Source organism: Rhinoraja longicauda, chromosome 19 (assembly GCF_053455715.1).
Source record: "Rhinoraja longicauda isolate Sanriku21f chromosome 19, sRhiLon1.1, whole genome shotgun sequence".
Classification (NCBI taxonomy): Eukaryota; Metazoa; Chordata; class Chondrichthyes; order Rajiformes; family Arhynchobatidae; genus Rhinoraja; species Rhinoraja longicauda.
In genome coordinates, this window is record NC_135971.1 from 5,676,936 (window position 1) to 5,685,447 (window position 8,512).

The window sequence follows — 8,512 nt, forward strand, 5'->3', positions numbered from 1 at the left end:
CACGCTGTATCACTCTCCGACTCTATGTGGGGAGGGATTTAATAATAGAGGCAGACGTGGAGAGGGTCTTGCACAAGGAGCGAAACTCTGGAAAAAGATTTGGCACAGGTCCAGGCACAGGAAGGCTATGGTATCGGAAGAATCTCACCCACACTCAGATTCCTTGGGCTACCTATCATATCTATTTTTTTCTTTCAACCCTCCAGTATTGATCAAGCCTTTCTGCTATGGAAGAGGAAGGGATTAGTATCTATTTGTGATTTGTTTTTAGACGGTTGTTTTATGTCTTTTGAACAACTGTCCAATAAATATAATTTGCCTAATTCACATTTTTATAGGTATTTGCAAATTAGACATTTTTTGAAGGCTACTTTACCCTCTTTTCCATTATCACATCAAACTGAAATTACACACGGAGAGTGGTGCATCTGTGGAATTCTCTGCCACAGAAGGTAGTTGAGGCCAGTTCATTGGCTATATTTAAGAGGGAGTTAGATGTGGCCCTTGTGGCTAAAGGGATCAGGGGGTATGGAGAGAAGGCAGGTACGGGATACTGAGTTGGATGATCAGCCATGATCATATTGAATGGCGGTGCAGGCTCGAAGGGCCGAATGGCCTACTCCTGCACCTATTTTCTATGTTTCTATGTTTCTACAGAAAATGTTTTACACTTGAATCCTTATCAGAAAGGTTTAATATCAGGCTATCTATGAGTTGATTTTGAAATTACAAGTAGGCACATCTGATAAAATTAAGAATGATTGGGAAGAGAACTTCAAATTTCTTTACCTATAGAGAAATGGGAGAGGATTCTTCAATTAGTCAATACCTCTTCAATTTGTGCAAGACACGCTCTGATACAATTTAAGGTAGTTCACAGAGCACATATGTCAAAAGATAAGGTCCCACATAAGAGATTAGTATGCAAACTTAAAGCACACGGTATTGTGGGTTCAGTATTGATGAGGATCTTATTGAAACATATAAGATAATTAGGGGATTGGACACATTAGAGGCAGGAAGCATGTTCCCAATGTTGGGGGAGTCCAGAACAAGGGGCCACAGTTTAAGAATAAGGGGTAGGCCATTTAGAACGGAGATGAGGAAGAACTTTTTCAGTCAGAGAGTGGTGAAAGTGTGGAATTCTCTGCCTCAGAGGGCAGTGGAGGACAGTTCGTTGGATGCTTTCAAGAGAGAGCTGGATAGAGCTCTTAAGGATAGCGGAGAGAGGGGATATGGGGAGAAGGCAGGAACGGGGTACTGATTGAGAGTGATCAGCCATGATCGCATTGAATGGCGGTGCTGGCTCGAAGGGCTGAATGGCCTCCTCCTGCACCTATTGTCTATTGTCTATTGTCTATTGGATAGAGAACTGGCTGGCAGACAGGAAGCAAAGAGTAGGAATAAACGGGTCCTTTTTAGAATGGCAGGCAGTGACTAGTGGGGTACCGCAAGGCTCAGTGCTGGGACCCCAGCTATTTACAATATGTATTAATGATTTGGACGAGGGAATTGAATGCAACATCTCCAAGTTTGCGGATGACACGAAGCTGGGGGGCAGTGTTAGCTGTGAGGAGAATGCTAGGAGGCTGCAACATGACTTGGATAGGTTAGGTGAGTGGGCAAATGTATGGCAGATGCAGTATAATGTGGATAAATGTGAGGTTATCCACTTTGGTGGCAAGAACAGGAAAGCAGACTATTATCTGAATGGTGCCGATTAGGAGAAGGGGAGATGCAACGAGACCTGGGTGTCGTGGTACACCAGTCATTGAAAGTAGGCATGCAGGTGCAGCAGGCAGTGAAGAAAGCGAATGGTATGTTGGCATTCATAGCGAGGGGATTTGAGTATAGGAGCAGGGAGGTTCTGCTGCAGTTGTACAGGGCATTGGTGAGACCACACCTGGAGTATTGCATACAGTTTTGGTCTCCTAATCTGAGGAAAGACATTCTTGCCATAGAGGGAGTACAGAGAAGGTTCGCCAGATTGATTCCTGGGATGGCAGGACTTTCATATGAAGAAAGACTCGATAGACTCGGCTTGTACTCACTGGAATTTTGAAGATTGAGGGGGGATCTTATAGAAACTTACAAAATTCTTAAGGGGTTGGACAGGCTAGATGCAGGAAGATTGTTCCCGATGTTGGGGAAGTCCAGAACAAGGGGTCACAGTTTAAGGATAAGGGGGAAGTCTTTTAGGACCGAGATGAGAAAGTTTTTTTTTTCACACAGAGAGTGGTGAATCTGTGGAATTCTCAGCCACAGAAGGTAGTTGAGGCCAGTTCATTGGCTATATTTAAGAGGGAGTTAGATGTGGCCCTTGTGGCTAAAGGGATCAGGGGGTATGGAGAGAAGGCAGGTACGGGATACTGAGTTGGATGATCAGCCATGATCATATTGAATGGCGGTGCAGGCTCGTAGGGCCGAATGGCCTACTCCTGCACCTATTTTCTGTGTTTCTATAAGTTAGCGCGTTTTTATGGTCACATAAATCCTACTTGTGATAGATGTAATTCTGAGGTGGCTTCGCTGACTCATATGTTTTGGTCTTGCCCACTTTTGGAAAAATATTGGAAAGATTCCTTGGGCTGCTTAATAACTTGCCGATGGTTATGATCTAATCATCAGGGTCGGTGTGACACCTACCACAGTAATGACAGGAATGTGGATGAGTTTGGTTTAATTTAGTTCAGAGATACAGCGCAGAAACACAGGCTCTTCGGCCCACCGAGTCCGCGCCGACCAGCGATCACCTCGTACACAACCCTGTACACACTAGGGACAATTTTTACCAAAGCCTATTAACCTGCAAACATGGTAGACACAAAAGGTTGGAGTAACTCAATGGGTCCGGCAGCATCTCCGGAGAGAAGGAATTACCCAGAGATGCTGCCTAACCCGCTGAGTTACTCCAGCACTTTGTGTCTACCTTCGATTTAAACCAGCATCTGCAGTTTTCTTTCCTACACAACCTGCTAACCTGTACGTCTTTGGAGTGTGGGGGGGGGGGGGGGGACCGGAGCAGGTCACCCTGAGAAAACCCCACGCAGGTCACGGGGAGAACGTACAAATTCCGTACAGGCAGCACCCGTAGTCAGGATCAAACCCGGGTCTCTGGCGCTGTGAGACAATAGACAATAGGCGAAGGAGGAGGCCATTCGGCCCTTCGAGGCAGCAACTCTACCTGCTGCGCCACCGCGGTGCTAGGTTATCGAGCGGGTACAACCACCGCTGTGGTCTCTCGGCAAGCTGGCAGGGTCTGCCTGTGACATTTGGGCAGGAGCAAAGAGGTCCTTCTGCAGTTGTACGGGGCCCTAGTGAGACCGCACCTGGAGTACTGTGTGCAGTTTAGGTCTCCAAATTTGAGAAAGGATATTCTTGCTATTGAGGGCGTGCAGCGTAGGTTTATTAGGTTAATTCCTGGAATGGCGGGACTGTCCTATGTTGAAAGACTGGAGTGACTGGGCTTGTATACACTGGAATATAGAAGGATGAAAGGGGATCTTATCGAAACATATAGGATTATTAAGGGGTTGGACACGTTAGAGGCAGGAAACATGTTCCCAATGTTGGGGGAGTCCAGAACCAGGGGCCACACACAGTGTAAGAATAAGGGGTAGGCCATTTAGAACGGAGATGAGGAAAAACTTTTTCAGTCAGAGAGTTGTAAATCTGTGGAATTCTCTGCCTCAGAAGGCATTGGTGGCCAATTCTCTGAATGCATTCAAGAGAGAGCTAGATAGAGCTATTAAGGATAGCGGAGTCAGGGGGTATGGGGAGAAGGCAGGAACGGGGTACTGATTGAGAATGATCAGCCATGATTACATTGAATGGGGGTGCTGACTCAAAGAGCCGAATGGCCTACTCCTGCACCTATTGTCTATTGTCTATTGATCCCGGTATTCCCAGGATCGGGAGAATGCGGAGGGAATCCCAGAGGTCACCCTACAGCTCTGCCCAGGACCACAAGAAAGCACGGAGAGTTGTGGACACAGCCCAGTCCATTACACACACCCAGCCTCCCCTCCCCATCGACTCCATCTACACTTCAAGCTGCCTCGGGAAAGCAACTGACATCATCCAGGACCACTCACTCCTCAGTCTAGTTTAAAGTTAGTTTAGACTAGACCAAGTGTTGGCTCAAATCTCTCCTGCATTTGTGCAGCACCCTCTCCTCCTCTCTCCTCCCCCCTCCTCCCCCTCCCTCCCCTCCCCCTTCCCCTCCCCCAATCCATCCCCCTCAACCCCCCTTATTCTCCCTCCACCCCATCCCTCCCTCCCTCCCCCCTCCCTCGGAGATAGATTTAAACTTTAAAATGTGAATAACTTGTAAAATATAACACCGATTTCAATAAAACTACTTGCATTATCACTAAAGTGACCATTGTGAGTAAGGTGGGCTTAAAATTGTCGCGCTATCGTGTACCGTTTTGACTCAAGTTCAGTCACAAACAAGATAACAAACGAGAGTTATTGTCGCGCTATCGTGTACCGTTTTGGCTGAAGTTCAGTCACAAACAAACAAACAAACGAGAGTTTTAGAGATTAGAGATGCAGTGCGGAAACAGGCCCTTCGGAACCACCGAGTCCGCACCGACCAGCGATCCCCACACATTAACACCACCCTACACACACAAGGGACAATTTACACAATCAATTAACCCACATACCTGTACGTCTTTGGATTATGTGAGGAATCCGAAGATCTCGGAGAAAACCCACGCAGGTCACGGGGAGAGCGGACACACTCCGTACAGACAGCGCCCGTAGACGGGATCGAACCTGGCGCTGCAAGCGTTGTAAGGCAGCAACTCTACCGCTGCGCCACCGTGCCAGTCGTTCCCTCTCCTCCCCTCTCCCCTGCGCAGAAGATACAGAAGCTCGAAAGCACCTACCATAAGACATAGCTAGGAGCAGGTCTGAAGATGGGTCTCGACCTGAAAAGTCACCTGTCCATTTTCTCCAGAGATGCTGCCTGTCCCGCTGAGTTACTCCAGCCTTTTGTGGCTGTCTTCGGTGTAAACCAGCATCTGCAGTTTCATCCTACACATCAGAATGATGCCATTCGGCCCGTCATGTCTGCTCCGCCATTCAATCATGGCTGATCTGTCTCTCCCTCCTCACCCCCTTCTCCCTGTAGCCCCCTGACACACTTGCTGCACACACCCACGCAGTCCCACCCCCACCCATGGGTGCTGCAGACACACGGGCGACCCAGGCAGGGCTGAATCTCTCCCAAAGGGGCAAGGGTTCTTGATCCCAGAGGGGGGTAGCAATGCTGGCGGAGACAGCACAAGCCGTGCGGCCTGGTCTCCCCGGACGGGGGCGGCAGGGGAGAGGATGGGCCGAGTGGCCTGGGGTACCCCAGGTGAAGGCACGTGATCCCTAGTAGGGACAGGACGATCAGCAGAGGCCTTGCTTCCCCCTCACCCCTCCAGGGCAGGGGCTAGTAGTGAGGAGACGGGCTGAGGGGGCTAGTAGTGACGGGACGGGGAGAGGGGCTAGTAGTGGGAGGGGGAAGGGGGCTAGTAGCGAGGGGATGGGCCGATGGGTGGCTGGGAGTGAGGGGACGGGCCGTGGGGAGGGGGCTAGAGCGAGGGGACGGGCTGAGGGGGGCTAGTAGCGAGGGATGGGCCGAAGGGAAGGGTAGTAGTGAGGGGATGAGCCGAAGGGAGAGGGGCTAGTAGTGAGGGGATGGGCCGAGATGGAGGGGGTTAGTAGCGAGGGGACGGACCGAGGGGTGGCTGGGAGTGAGAGGACGGGCCGAGGGGAGGGGGGAATAGTGAAGGGACGGGCTGATGGGGAGGGGGCTAGTAGTGAAGGGAAGGGCCGAGGGTGGGCTAGTAGTGAGGGGACGGGCCGAGGGGGAGGGGGCTAGTAGTGAGGGGATGGGGCGAGGGGGGGCTAGTTGTGAGGGGACGGGCCGAGGGGTCTAGTAGTGAGGGGATGGGCCGAAGGGAGAGGGGTAGTAGTGAGGGGATGGGCCGAGGGGGCGGCTGGGATGAGAGAATGGGCCGATGCGAGGGGGTAGTAGTGAGGATATGGGCCGGAGGGGCTAGTAGTGAAGGGACGGGCTGATGTGGAGGGGGTTTGTGATGAGGGGACGGGCCGAGGGGGGCCAGTTGTAAAGGGACGAGGGGGGGGCGAGTACTGAGGGGACGGGCCGAGGGGAGATAGTAGTGAGGAGACGGGCCGCGGACCGGGGCGCAGCTGGGAGTGAGGGGACGGGGAGAGGGGCTAGTAGCGAGGGAACGGGCCGAGAGGCCGCGGGTCGGGGCTCGGCTGGGAGTGAGGGGGACTAGTAGCGGGTGGGTGGGGGGCTAGTAGCGAGGGGACGGGCCGGGGGGCCGGGGGACGGCTGGGAGTGAGGATGCGTGGCCGGTCCGGGCGCACTGGGCCCCGTTGCCCCGGAGACGCGGCGGAGGCTTCAACAAACTTTATTGATCCCCCGCACCCGCGCGGCGAACGTGTGGACAAGATGGCGGCGAGGAGAGGAGGGGTGAGAGAGGGGGAGGGGGAGGGGGGAGGGGGAGGGGGGGGGGAGAGAGGGGAGGGAGAGGGGGAGGGAGAGAGGGAGAGGGAGACATAGAGAGGGGGAGGGGAGAGATGGGGAGAGAGAGGGAGGGGAGAGATGGGGGGGGAGAGGGAGAGGAGGAGGGAGGGGGTGAGAGAGAGATAGAGGGGGAGAGAGAGGGAGGGGGGAGAGGGAGAGGGGAGGAGAGAGGAGAGAGAGAGAGGGGGGGGAGAGGGAGAGGAGGGAGGGGGAGAGATAGAGGGGGAGGGACATAGAGAGGGGGAGGGGGAGAGAGAGGGAGAGGAGAGAGGGAAGGTGAGGGTGAGAGAGGGGAGGTCACATATAGGGGAGAGAGGGACGGGAGGTGGGGAGTAGGAAATAGGGAGAGGAAGGAGAGAGGAGAGACTCACACGCACACACAGAGAGGAGAGAGAGTGAGGGACGTGGGGGAGGAGAGAGAGTGGGAGCTGGAGAGAGGAGTGAGAGGGAGTGGGAGCAGGGTATAAGATTATTAAGAGGTTGGACACGTTAGAGGCAGGAAACATGTTCCCAATGTTGACAGAGTCCAGAACCAGGGGCCACAGTTTAAGAATAAGGGGTCGGCCATTTAGAACTGAGATGAGGAAAAACCTTTTCAGTCAGAGAGTTGTGAATCTGCGGAATTCTCTGCCTCAGAAGGCAGTGGAGGCCAATTCTCTGAATGCATTTAAGAGAAAGCTAGATAGAGCTCTTAAGGATAGCGGAGTCAGGGGGTACGGGGAGAAGGCAGGAACGGGATACTGATTGAGAATGATCAGCCATGATTACATTGAATGTCGGTGCGTACAGGCTCGAAGGGCCGAATGGTCTCCTCCTGCACCTATTGTATATTGTCTTTCTTACCTTATCAATCTCGCCTTTCCAAATGCAGATAAATTCCATCAGATGCATTTCCACAACTGATGTTCGGCTCATTGGTGTGTAGTTCCTTGCCTTGCCTTTGCAGCCTGTCTTAAATAAATGCCCCACATTAGCTACACTCCAATCTTCTCGTACTGCACCATCGGCGAGGAAGATATCAACATTTCTGCCAAGGCCACGTTGCTTTCAATCTTCATGATCATATTGTTTCAGAAAACTATTCTGGAATCAATGAAGAAATTTCCTGCTTTACTAACGGGGCCACTAAATCTGGAATCCATTTATATTTCATAATTCTACCTTTAATCTCCACTCTCTGCTAATATCTGCTTGATAAGTTTTATTCGCCAAGCACACCTCTAATCCTTGTTGTTCCTGGCATTCGTTCAACACCACTTTTCTTCTTCTGTGGATGGGCAGAGGAGGAGTTCAGCTGTCAGGATGAGGCGGTGGGGCGCTGCCCTGGGGGTGGGGGGGGGTGTGGGTAGGGGCCGTGTCGGCTGTAACCCGGCCTGACTGCTGGTTGCTTCCCCCGTCAGAGCGAGCTGGAGGGCCGCAGGGTGAAGAGCCGGCTGCAGCAGGGGGCCAAGCTGAGCAAACACGCACAGAGGGAGGCTGGCAGCGCAATCTGACCTGCTACTGCCAGAGGAGGCAGGGTAAGATCACGCACACACGCACACGCACAAACACACACGCGCACACACACACACACACACACACACACACGCACAGAGGCTGGCAGCACGATCTGACCTGCTACTGCCAGAGGAGGCAGGGTAAGATCACGCACACACACGCACAAACACACACACACACAAACACGCACAGAGGCTGGCAGCACGATCTGACCTGCTACTGCCAGAGGAGGCAGGGTAAGATCACGCACACACACGCACAAACACACACACACACAAACACGCACAGAGGCTGGCAGCACGATCTGACCTGCTACTGCCAGAGGAGGCAGGGTAAGATCACGCACGCATGCACACGCACGCACAAACCCACACGCACAGAGGCTGGCAGTACGATCTGACCTGCTACTGCCAGAGGAGGCAGGGTAAGATCACGCACACACACGCACAAACACACACAGAG